The sequence below is a fragment of the Chrysochloris asiatica genome, unplaced genomic scaffold (assembly GCF_000296735.1).
Source record: "Chrysochloris asiatica unplaced genomic scaffold, ChrAsi1.0 scaffold00049, whole genome shotgun sequence".
Lineage (NCBI taxonomy): Eukaryota > Metazoa > Chordata > Mammalia > Afrosoricida > Chrysochloridae > Chrysochloris > Chrysochloris asiatica.
The window spans coordinates 15820953-15834411 of record NW_006408567.1 but is presented as its reverse complement, the minus strand read 5'-3'; positions in this window follow the sequence as shown (position 1 = coordinate 15834411).

Sequence of the window (13459 nt, the reverse complement as noted above, 5' to 3'; positions counted from 1 at the left end):
CTTCCCTTTTCACTCTTCTTCCTGAAGAATTTCAAGATACCACTATTGGTTGTTGTGATATAACTCAGGATTTAATTTTCAGCCTATTTTTCTTTTTAATCTGCCTGTCCCACTCCACAATCCCCATTCAGGCCTTTTTCCTAGTGATAAAACCATTCAGGGCTGGATGTGGCCATTTTGCACTGCTGTTTAGTTTTAAGTGGAAACTGTCACTTTAAATTTCAAAGAGATCTGTGTTCATGTCTAGTAGAACCTTCCGGAGGTGACAGAATGGAGGTGCACAGCCAGCGAGAGACCAATGAACAGATTTTTAAAAACAAAGAAGAACCTTTATTTCTGTTGTTCTGCCAGGTGTCCAAGGCTGCTCTGATCCTTTCCCAGCTTGGTCTCACCCAAGATGGTGGCTCTGGGAGCAGCTGAGCATCTTGAATTAAAAAACAATGTCTTTCTTGTTTCTGCTACAAATTCCCCTAGCTGTAAGCCTTCCAACCTTCTAAATATTCCTTTATATGTAGTTCAGAGTTCTGGGACCATCCCCTGAGCCTGCTTAGTCCGGTATTCTGTGTTGTTGATGATGGAGCTCCTCACTGTACTTCTACCATCTCTACCATCTTGTTTATTCTCCCCGTGGACTCCTTTCAAATTTCTTCAGTTTCAGCCTGAACATATGAGTAATTAATGATCTGTTTCACAATCTGCCCCTGGCCTTGTTTTGCCTGATAACATGGAGCTTTTCCACCATTTCATTCCACATATGTAGTCAATTTGACTTCTGTGTATCCTACCTAGTGAAGTCCATTTGTATAGTCATTTTATGCTGTTTTAAAAAGATATTTACACTAAAGAAGTAATTGTTGACTTCCGGTTTGGGGACAGGTGAAGCAGAGACAGATAGGAAAGTCTCCTTGGCAGAGGAGTGAGAAAAACAGAGAAGAAGCATTCCTGGAGCAGTGCCAGAGTTTTGGATCTTGTATAAGCTGCTGGACACCAGTTTCCTTCTCCCACCTGTGGAGAAATCTGACTGCGGAAGTAAAATATGGCAATTTCTGAATTGACTGGGATGATCGATTCCCTACAGGCCCCTCGGCCAGGGCTGAGATCAGAGGGCAGGGCCACAGCCAAGTGGATACAGAGATACTGCACTAAAAGCCACGGAGCTGTGTCTGGAAAAACAGGTGTGACCGATTGTTCATTTTTAACTTTTCCTTCCTCCTCTTCCCGGTTGCACCCTCACTGTCTAGCACCTTCAGGTGGACAGGAGCACACCCCAAAAAGGGTCCAGCATGGCACCCATAGTATTCCCATGGTAAGGAAGGAGGTTCCTGGGAGCCTCATTGGTTTTGAAGGCTGCTTCTTATGATGTCTGACTCTGGGACCCAGCCCTAAAGTTGACCTGGATGGGACCATTTATCCCTGCCTGCACAGCAAAGGCTACTGGACAGTTGGCTATGGTTTTATTTTTGTTTTTGAGTGGTGGTTTTTGTCTCTACTTTTATATTGTCTCTGTTTTTGGTCTCACTCTTTTCCTGGGGGTGGGAGCTATCTCCCCCTACCTTACCCAAGAAGAGACAGAAATTGTGCTCATATAGCCAAGCTACAAGCATACCCCATAATATCCCACCATCTGGACAAAAGCCAATACCAGCTGCTATGTATTACACATGAAAAGGGAAACCTATCTCCAGATCACAACCACAAGGAGACACTCAGTAAGCTTAGCAACACAGCAACATACATTCATTTAAGCATTAAAAAACCTAACTACTGAAAGTGTTAATAGTAAAAATAGCAAAAGATCTCAGCATATGCCCCCCCCAGAAAACAGTAACTGAGACAAATGAGCTAGAGGCAGACACAGACTTCCCACAAGAAGAAGAGCAGGTTTTGCATATACCTCAGAAGAAATTCAGAAGAATGATATGGAAACAAATCCAAATGCTCCACAGAAGGGTGGAGGAAAATAAGGAAGAAGTCAGGAAAGTGCTACAGGAGCAGTAAAACAAGATAGATATAGCATTGGAAACAATTCAAAACCTGAAAAAAGAAGTTCAGATGATTAATAATAAAATATCAGAAATGAACAATACACTGAAAGGGTAAAGGAGTAGAATTGAAGTCAAGCTGAGGGGACTGAAGAAAAATGTCAAGTTTTATTCCATTCATGTCATCACGGTCAACTCTACTTTGAGGAGGCAGCTCTTCCCTAGTGCCTTCCAAGCTGAAGGTTTCCTGCAGAGCCTTTGCATTGCATAAGACCATAGGTGGCATACTGATCCCCATCCAGAATCTTCTGAGGAGGGAAATTTCCACTTGAAAGGACAAGCAGACCAGCCTAGAGCAGCTGTCATTTTCTGACAATATATATCTGACAATATTCTGGTGCTCTTCATCATGTTTCAATATTCAGTATTCTGGTGCTGACAGTGTTCCATTGCTATTCATAAGGTTTTCAGTGACTAAATATTCAGAAGTGGTCTGTCTCTTCTTCTCCCTAGTCTGTCTTCATCTGGAAGCTCAGCTGAACCCTGCTGGTATTTAAAATACCCATGGCATAGTTTCGAGAATCATACCAATGTGCAAGCCACCACAATATAACAAACTGACACACGACAGGTTTCCAGTAAGCTTCCAGACTAAGATGCAATCAAGATGCATTACTGGTGATTGGAATGCAAAGTTTGGAAGAAAAGAGGAAGAACCAGTCATTGCAAAATATGGCATTGGTGATAGAAACAATGCTGGAGATCGCATGATAGAATTTTGCAATAAAAGTTGGCAGAAAGCATCAAAAGAAGATGGAAGTACAGTACAGTGCATAGAGTCACTGTACCAAAATAAATAGTCAATGATCAACATTTCAAGAGGTAGCATATGATCAAGAGCCAAGGATACTGAAGGAAGAAGTCCAGGATGATTTGAAGGCATTGGGAAAGAACAGGACACCAGGAATTGATGGAATACAAATTGAAATATTTCAACAAACTGATGCAGTACTGGAGACACTCACTTATTTATGACAAGAAATTTGGGAGAAAACTACTACCTGCCAACTGATTGGAAGATATCCACATTTTTGCCCTTTACAAAGAAAGCTGACCTAACGGAGGATAGATATCATCAGACAATATCATTAAATTGCATGCAAGTAAAATTTTGCTAAAGCTAACTCAAAACATCTGTAACTGTACATTGACAGAGAACTTCTAGAGGCTCAAGCTGGTTTCAGAAGAGGACATGAAGCAAGGGATGTCATTGCTGATGTCAGGTGGATCTTGGCTGAAAGCAGAGAATACCAGAATGATGTTTACCTGTGCTTTATTGACTACATAAAGACTTTCAATTGTATGGATCATGACAAGCTATCAACAACATTGTGGAGAATGTGTGTTCTGGAACACATAATTGTGTTTATGGAGAACCTGTACATACACCAGAGGCAGTTTTTCAAACAGAACAAGAAAACACCAAATGGTTTAAAATTAGGAATGGTGTGCACCAGGGTAGTATTCTTTCACTATATTTATTCAATCTGTATGCTGAGCAAATAATCTAAGAAACTTGATTATATGAAGAAAAATGTGGCATCAGGATTGGACGAAGACTAATTAACTACCTGCAATATGCAAATGATACAACCTTGCTTACTGAAAGCCAAGAGGACTTAAAATACTTTACTGATGAGATCAAAGACCACAGCCTTCATTGTAATCACGTCATTGTAAAGAAAGCAAAAATCCTCACCACTGAACCAATAGGCAACATCCATATAAATGGAGAAAAGATTGAAGTTGTCAAAGACTTCATTTTGCTCTGATCAACCATCAACACTCATGATAGCAGCAGTAAAGAAACCAAACAATGTATTCCATTAGGCAAATCTGCTGCACAAGATGTCTTTAAAGTTTTCAAAGTTTTCTTCACTATCAGTTTGAAGACTAAGGTGCTCCTGACCTAAGCAATGGTATTATAATAACCTCTTATGCATGTGAAAGTTGGACAATGAATAAAGAAGACTGTATAAGAATTTATGCATTTGAGTTGTGGCATTGGAGAAGAATATTAATAGAACGATGTATGCCAAAAGAACAAACAAAAGTGTGTTAGAAGAAGTACAGTCAGAATGCTCCTTAGAAACCAGGATGGCCAGACTTCATCTCTCATACTTCAGACTCATTATCAGGAGGGAACAGTCCTTTGAGAAGGACAACATGCTTTGTAAAATAAAGGCCCAGTGGCAAAGAGGAAGACCCGCAACAAGATGGATTGTCACAGTGGCAGCAGCAATAGGTTCAAGCTTAGCAACAATCTTGAGTTTGGCACAGGATCAGTCAGTGTTTCATTCTGTTGTGCATAAGGTTGTTGTGAGTCGGTACCAACTCAATGAGCACCCAACAACGACATTGGTCATTCTGTTTAACTCTTGAGATCTTCTGTAGATGGCCTGTTTCCCATAACTACATAGAGACTTTCAATTATATGGATCAAGACAAGCTATCAACAACATTGTGGAGAATGTGTGTTCTGGAACACGTAATTGTGTTTATGGAGAAACTGTACATACACCAGAGGCAATTTTACATTCTCACCAGCAGTATATGCGGGTTCCAGTTTCTCCATATCCTCTCCAACCCTTGCTATTTTTCTTTTAAAAAAATGAGTAGCCATTCTAGTAAGTGTGAAGTAGTACACCATTGTGTTTTGTTGTTTTTAAATAGATTTATTGTGGTATAACCGATATACAAGAAACCACATACATTTTGCTAGGTTTTGACATCTATAGATTCGTTGAACAAAATAGTTTTAAGTTCAAACCAATCAGGATTCAGATCCTTAGTCTGCCAATGAGATTTTGGATAACCACAGTTCTTCATGGATCTGTGTTACTGCACTTAAGTCTTGTCCTACCGCTGGACATGGAAGTTGAGTCTTCTGCTGTAGGCAAGAGCATCATCATGCAAATGGTGTTTTGGGTCTACAAAAGACCTCAATCAATAGGGTTAAGTGGGTTTATAACTCTTTTATACTTAAACTCAACAATCTGATGCCTAAGAGATGAGCTGCATTGCAGCTCCCTCCCATCCAACCACATAGCAACTGAGGAGACCCTTCCCCACTCTAAGCATCGTGTCCCTCTCTCCCCAGATGAACACTGGAGCCCCAGTTCCTTCTTCCCACACTCTTGGAGGAGGGGTGCAACCAGATGTGCCATCCTGCCTGCGCTCAGCCCTGCTCAATTACCAACCAGCCCCTCGAATGTGTTTTCTGTAAAGTTGTTGCTTTGCTCTGGAATTTCAGACCATGCTGAATTTACTTGTTTTTATGGCCAGGAATTTCAGAAGTAGCCCCCACAGATGTTAAATGTGCGAGTCTCTCGGTGCTAGTAAAATAAACCTTAATCAAACAGGGATGTCGTGACTCAAAGAGTTAGATGCATCATGTCAATCACCAATACAGATGTTGCAAGTTGAGTCATTTGGTAGCATAGTAACTTTATATGGTCATAGAGCCAGCTGTAGATATTTAAGAGGAAGGAAAACTTACTTTTCTTCTGGTCAAATATATTTTTGACTATAACTTAAATATTTTCTTTATCCAAAATATTCATTCCCCTTTTCATCAGACTGCCCAAAGAAGCAGTCTGGTGAAAAGGGGTTGTTTTTCAACCCCACAAAACTAGCTTTCTAATTAGAGATCTTGTGAGAATTGATTCAAATTAGAATCATGCTTTTGAAATATATATTTGGGGTGTATTTTTAAGACTAGCGCTGTGTTCTCAAAGAAACCCTAGTGGTTCGGTGGTTAAGTGCTGAGTTGTTAACAGAAAAACCAGTGGTTGGAATTCTCTTGGGAGAATGTTGTGGTAATCGGCTTCCATAAAAATTTCAGCCTTGGCAACGCTGTGAAGCAGTTCTACGCTGTCTTATGGTGGTAGTGGTGGTGTGCCGTGGAGTCGATTCTGACTCAAAGCAACCTTGTATAGGGTTTCCAAGGCTGTAGATCTTTATGGGAGCAGAAAGCCTCATCTTTCTCCATCATCTTTCTACTCCGTCTTACAGTCAAAATCAGCTCAATGGCAACGTTTTATTTTTTTAAATAACCCATCCCCCTCCTCGCCCCCTTTATAGTGAAAGAATAGTATTTCCTGAGGGCTTGGAAAATGCCGGATGCTAGAATGAGGACAGGAGCTCTGGATGATGCAAACAATTAAGCAATCGTCCACTAACTGAAAGGTTGAAACCGCCCTATCCAGAGGCACCTCAGAAGACAGGCTCTGGTAGGTTGAAACCGCCCTATCCAGAGGCACCTCAGAAGACAGGCTCTGGTAACGTACTTCTAAAAGGACACAGCCTTGAAAACCCGATGGAACAGCTTGACTCGGACACACATGCGATCGTGAGATGGGCATGCCCCTGAATCTACTCAACAGTAACTGGTTTAGATTGGGGGTTTAGGATAAGAACTTGGAGGCTGGTTTATTACGGGATCACATGGTAATTTCTGGGCAGAACTTACATCGCTTGGCTCCCAACTGAATGCTTATCTAGTATACTACATACAAGCCTAGTACCTCTTTCAAATAACATTTATTGTACCATGAGTCAGTTACATTTGGGTGGGAGGGGGCGGATTGTTTAAATGTGCTAGTAAAGCATTAAAGAAACAATGACTTTTCCATTCATTAATTTATGTACTTCTTGTGCTTATAAACAAAAAGACCATGAGAAACCCACCTTTCCTCATTTGTGAAATAAGGGAATTAGACTAGATGAACTCTAGGTTTTCCGGATCAGTAATTCCGTTTTTCCAGACTCCATTTGACTTTGAAATGCCAAATTTAGACATAGATGGGCATTATGCAATATCCTTAAGAGCCAAGTGTATAATGAAAAGTAAATAGATTCATGATTATTTTAAATATACTTTAATTACAGAGGAAATACTAAGTGGATTCTCCGTAACTAAAAAAATAAACATTACAGAAAAAACTTGAGCCTCACACCCAAGCTTAATACCCTTCCTGCCTTCCTAGAGATTGTTCTTGGTTTGGGCTAGATACATATCTGTATTAAAAATATATATATATTTACAGATATCCACCAACATATATATCCCTAAAATATGCAAAGGGGTTTCCAAACGTCTGTGAGAAAATGGAATTTTTCCACACTTTTTTGGAAGTTCCTTGTATATACCGTTGATTTTCGTTTTTTTAAATCATAGTTTGTTTCATAAATCTGCCTTTAACATAAGTTGTTTCACATCTTGTTAGTAGTCAATAGTGTGTCTTGGAGCTCTTTTCATGTCATTTATATGAACGTATGGCTCTGTGGGTTAATGTGCTGGACTGCAAAGTCAGCTTGATGGTTCAAGCTCACCAGCCGCTCCTCAGAAACCCTATACAGGGTCACTATGAGTCAGAACCAACTCGACAGCACTTAACAACAACAACCAAAAAAAAAAAAAAACCCTCCTATTTAAACCGTTTGAAGAATTGGTTCAGGTCTCCAATCTCCTAGTATCCAGTCCACCCTTCCCTCCACCAGGTAAACCTGCAGCATAGACTCATCCTACTGCTGAAAGTATCAGTTGTCATCTGCCTATTCGTTCTTCAAAGTTCTGATGGCTCATCACCTATTCTGAGAGACTTGCTCTCTGCCCTTTTGCCTCAGTCAGAATTCAGTATTCTCTCCACTAATTCTGTAGCCTATCCTTGTATCTAAGGAACTCTGGTAGGATAGTGGGTTACAAATTGAGCTGCTTGCCGCAAGATCAGCAGTTCAAAACCACCATCTGCTCCTCAGAAATTCTATACAAGGTCGCTGAGTTGGAACCAACTTGACAATACTTAATATCAACAATCCTTAAGTTATCACTTGCATTTCTTTTATTGCATGACTTTCCCTTAATAATGTTTATTTCTATGGCTGTCTCTTCTACATGTCCACCTCTATAGGATATAGTTGTTGTTAGTAGCCATTAAGTCCACCCCAACTCATGCACAACATAACAAAACACTGCCCAGTCCTGTGCCATCCCTATGATGATTGTGGTCCAGAAGGTTTTCCTTAGCTGATTTTCAGAAATAGACTGCCAGACCTTTCTTCCTAATCTATCTTAGTCTGAAGATACACTGAAAACCTGTCTAACATCATAGTAATAGGCAACTTTCCACTGATGTGTAGTAGTTGCACATGAGGTTCACAGGCCTAGAATCAAACCCAGATTTCCAGGATGGAAACTGAGAATTCTATCACTGAAACACATATGGTGGTGGTGGTGGTGGTGGTGGCAGTGGTGGAGTGTCGTGGAGTCAGTTCTGACTCATAACCACTCTGCATAGGGCTTCTAAATCTTTATGGGAGCAGAAAGCCTAGTCTTTCTTCCACTGAACGAACGGCTGGTAGTTTCAAACTACTGACCAACTCATACCCACTACACTACCAGAACTCCTTGAAACACCTATAGAGACTGTGTTTATGTTTACTGGTCTACCTTAAAAACCCGATTTCACTGCTGGACACATAGTAAGTGCTCAATAAAAGCTGGTCCATCTGCCTGAGGTTAGGAAGGTAGGCTTGTCTGAGAAAATAGCTGAACTAATGTGGGGGTAGAAGGCAGAGCTGCTGCAACCAGCATGTGATGGGGTCTCCAGGTGGCCTCCTTTCCCCCAGATCCCTACCAACACTCTTCCTATAAGGAGAACCGAGACCACTTTTTTGCAGAGTTCAGTCTGTGACTGACATGGAATCTGGAAAGCTGTTTCCCACAGTGCTGCTACCACTGTTAAAAATAAACCAAACTCTATCTCCGAGGGCTTGTTTTTGTTAAAATAAAGAAAATACTGCACATCACTCCCAAACCTGCCTTTGAGGGAAAACCTGATGCAAAGATTTAATCTTTAACTGAAATGCAAGGGGAAGCATAAACTCATAATGGAAATGCTAACCGTTTTAATCATCTGATCAGACCCACTTCCCATTGAGATGCTCACTCAGGTAGTTGTGCTGGGACCAGGAGACAGTAGGGGAGAGATGGTCAGTGGACTTGCTAGCTCCAGCAATAACATCAGAACTTGGCAATAGGATTTTGCTCTGCATCGAGGAGTTTCTTTTCATTCTTATTTCGCATGTGAGACAATGCTAATTGTTGTAACTAACAAACAAGGGGTAAGGAAAGTACTATGGAAATTGTCCTTATTGCGTATTTCATATGTCAGGTGAGGTTCATTTTTAGACTGTTGTGGTTGTGATATGCCATCAGTCAATTCTGAATCATAGTGACCCCATGTGGCAGGTAGAACTGTCCCTTTTGATTTCCTAAACTGGGATTTTTATGGGGCACATCAACAGGCCTTTCTCCTACCAACCTTTCAGTTAACAGTCGAGTGCTAAATCACTGCACCATCAGGGTGCCTACATGGTAAGGGGAAATATTATGGAAATTTTTCCATTGTGGCTCAATCCTTGGGATATCTCACAAGTTCCAATGAACCCAGTGATTGAAAAGACACACCCATGGCATAAGAATTTGACATATTCACCCCCCAGGGGAGGTGGGAAGTGGGGAAAAAAACAAAGCAAGCTAAAGGTGCCAGAAACCACCACTAGCTAGAAATACAGATTCAGGGGAGCCATCAAGTGAATTTCAATCATACCACTATAGAACAGAGGTAGGATGTCCAGGAAAGTTTCCAAGACTCTAATCTTTACAGAGGGATCCTGGTATGATACTGTAGGATAAGCACTGGACTGCTAACTGCAAGGCTGGCTGTTCAAACCCACCAGCTGTTCCTTGGAAACAGGCTCTCTAAGAGTTAGAACTGACTCTAGGACACTTAACAACAACGATCTTTACAGAAGTGAACTGCCACATCTTTCCCCTAAGGAGCAGCTGGTGGATTCTAACCACCTACCTTTCAGTTAGCAGTGGAATGCTTTAACCACTGCACCACTATGGCTCATTAAATACAAATTGGAGAAAGGATTTTAGATTTAGGAAACCCCTTTGCATGAAGATAGAGTCTTTCCAACATGATTAATATGTCTTGCCTGTAGATTACTGCTCAAATTATTTGTAATTCTAGTAAGGAAGAAGTATTTCTTTCTAGTCAAAACAACCGTCTGGATGAATACAAATGCGTTTATAAAAGGCTTGAGTTACTAAAGGGGTAAACTCCCAGGCAGTTGACCTTATTCATTGGAGTCCTGGTGTTCAATGTGGGAAGCCTGGCGGTCAGCCTGGCCTCCTTTCTCCTTGGCCTGGGTGAATGGAGGGCCAATAGCCCGCTTGTGGTGGAAATAAGGGGGTAACTTCTAAAACCTTCCAGTGCCTCCAACAAGAACATTATTTTACCGAGCAGAAATGATTGGCCAGCAGCCAGCCTGGGCAAAGGGTGAACCACTCTCTCTAGGATTGGGACCAATGCTCCTACATTGTGATTCTTTGGCTAAGGAATGGACCCAGCCCAGTTCCTGAGCTCTACCCTCCTGTAAGAACGAGACATACTGGGGTGCACAGCCCAGCAGAAAAAGTAAAAATTTGGGAAGTAACAGGGTCACCTGCTTTCTGTAAAAGGAAACGTTTACAGAAAGAATGAAGAGTTTCCTGGCATTGGAGTACAACCAAGAAGTGATTCTGATTCTTAACGGAGAATTAGGTTTGTGGATTCAAATCCCACTTGTGCTGTAGGACCTGGGCAGGGTATGCTCCCTTTCCAAGCCTCAGATTCCTTTGCTAGAATACAATAATATTGATCGCTATTGTTAGTTTCTGAGGAGTCGGCTGCTCCAACACACAATGGGGATCCATAGGGTTTTCATTGGCTGATTTTCAGAAGTCGATGGTTAAGCCTTTCTTCCTAGTTCATCTTAGTTTGGAAGTTCTGCTGAAACCTCTTCAGCATCAAAGCAACACCAAAACCTCTGCTGGCAGATGGATGGTGGTGTGCATGAAGTGTATTGGCTGAGAATCAAATCCATATCTACATGGAAGATCTGAGATGTACCCCTGAGCCACTTCTGTCTTCAATAATAGCAGTACCTTCCCAGAGGCGGTGGTGACAATACCACGAAAGAGTGTGGAGGACTCTTAGCACACTGACTGGCACGTATTAATGACTGAACAAATGTTCATTGTAACTACTTGTGCTTTATCAATAATGTTATTTTTATTACTTATTCATATTTAATAATACATGAAGAGAGTAGATAGCTAAAAATATTTAGCTCCAAGGCTAGGATCAAAGAGAGAACTTGAAAAACCCAGGTGATCTTATAGTATTCATAATATGGTGTCAAAGCTGGGACAGTTATAGCTAGTGCTTAAATAAGTAAGCATTCCACAACCATTCCAGATAAGATTTAACTGTTTTATGATCAATCTAGATGAGAAAAGTGCAATTGTTTTCAGTTTGTTTTTGCTACCCCAGCTCTGTGACAAAACTAGAACTTAGAAAAGGGACACTCAGGTGTGATGTAACCAAAACCAGGATGTCTGAGGTCTTCTTAATGCTCAAGATTACATTTTGTAAGCAGCCAAAATAAGTTGGTTCCTTTTGTTTTTATAAGTAATGCTAGAATAAGCAGCAAAGACAAAAACAGAAATTAGGAAATTAAGTTTAGATGTTCTAGTGAATGCCTAACAGTGACATGTCTCTTCCCCCTTCCAACACCAGTGAACTGCTATTTCTCCTGTTTTCTCCCTAGAGAGTTAAGAAATTATTGCATGATAAGTCATTTATCTTTAACGCAGGTACAACAAGACTATAACCACATATTACCCAAAATAGGGAATTCACGTCACATTATTTTCCATCGATGAGTAATAGACGGGAAATGGGAAATGTCACTACAAGGCTGGCTGGCCATCTGGTAAAAGCCTCTCCATGAATGCGGCAGCTGATCTACATTGAAATATTAAAGCAACAAAGTCTGAAGCTGTTTTCCTTCTCCAGGGAACTTCAGTTCATGCATGGAAGGAAGGCAATAAAGTCCAATTATTCTGGACACGGCTACACAAGGCATATGAAAATTATCTCATGTAGAGTCACTCGAAAGCTAAGTATTTTTTAAGATATCCATCCGTCACTCCAGGTAACAAAATCAAACAAGCTGATCAATCTCTAAGGCACTACCCATTAATCAAAAGATGGTGGTGAGATGTTGGCAATTTTTCATTATTCCAAGTATAATATTTTAAATCTGACATGCTGACAGGGTGGTCCAAATAGATGAAATTATCATGTCCAAAATAAAGGACAGTTCAACATTATAGCATTGGACCATTAGTGCATTACCTATACATCATGGATATCCACGTTTTCCCTTTTAAAGGTGTTTACTTTATTCTTGAGGAACATTGCACCTATGGTTGAAATTGACAATAATAAGCCTCTTCCACTGAGCTTGACCAAAACTTTGGGGAAACCCAGTGCTTTTCCTATGGTCCTCAAGATTTTTTCCGTCAACAACCTGCCTTCTCAGGAGGCCTGCATGCTGGACCACCACACAGAGAGGAAGTCTACGTCTGTGCTGACAGGGTTTCTCCCAGCCGCAGAGAGTGGCGAACTTTAGCAGTGAGGTAGATGGATTGTGCTACTTGGTAGGTGATGTGAAAGTCCAGAGGAAAGATGAATTAAACAGGAAGGAGATAGTCACAGGCATTATCACCAGAACCAACTTTACGAGAGTGAAGAGCCAGCAGTTGAAGACAGCTTTTAATAAGTCCACCACCACGGAGACATAAGCATCCTCAAAAGTTATACTGGACTTTTAGATCATTGAGCCAATGAGATTCAGCTCTCCCCAGGACCCAGATTTTTAAGGCGGAAAATAAAGAAAAAAGAGCACTTAGAAGAAAGGGCTAGCAGTCTGAGTTCTCATCTGTTTCTAGTTAATTGAGTAACATTAGACCAGTCGGTTCATCTCTCTGAGGTTCAGCTTCATTGTCTGTACAATAGGGCCTTCAGACTACATGAAGGTTGACAAACTATGACCCGTGGGTTGAATGCATCCTGTTACCTATTTTTGTAAATAAAGTTTTATTTAAACTACACCATTCATTTACACACTATCCATGGCTGCTTTTGCACTACAGTGGTAGACCTGGGTAGTTGAGAACAAGTGGCATACAAAACCTAAAATACTTACTATCTGTCCTTTTTCAGGAAAAGCTTGCCAACCCTGGGCTAGGTGATCACCATAATTTTCTCCCAATTCTGGAGTGCTGGACAGGAGGAAAGAACCGGCAGTCTTTGGGGCCTGGGTGGATGGGACAGAAGTAGAGAAGGATCAGAAAGGGGAGGATGGATAGACCAAAATAAACATAATTTCTCCTTCACATGTGACCTACATCTGACTCAGATCATGATTTGGGGGCTCACAGTGGAAAGTGTGGGGGCACAGATAGGAACCCTGGCTCATATTTTAGAGAAGCTAAAGTTTAGAAGTAGAGTTGCTAA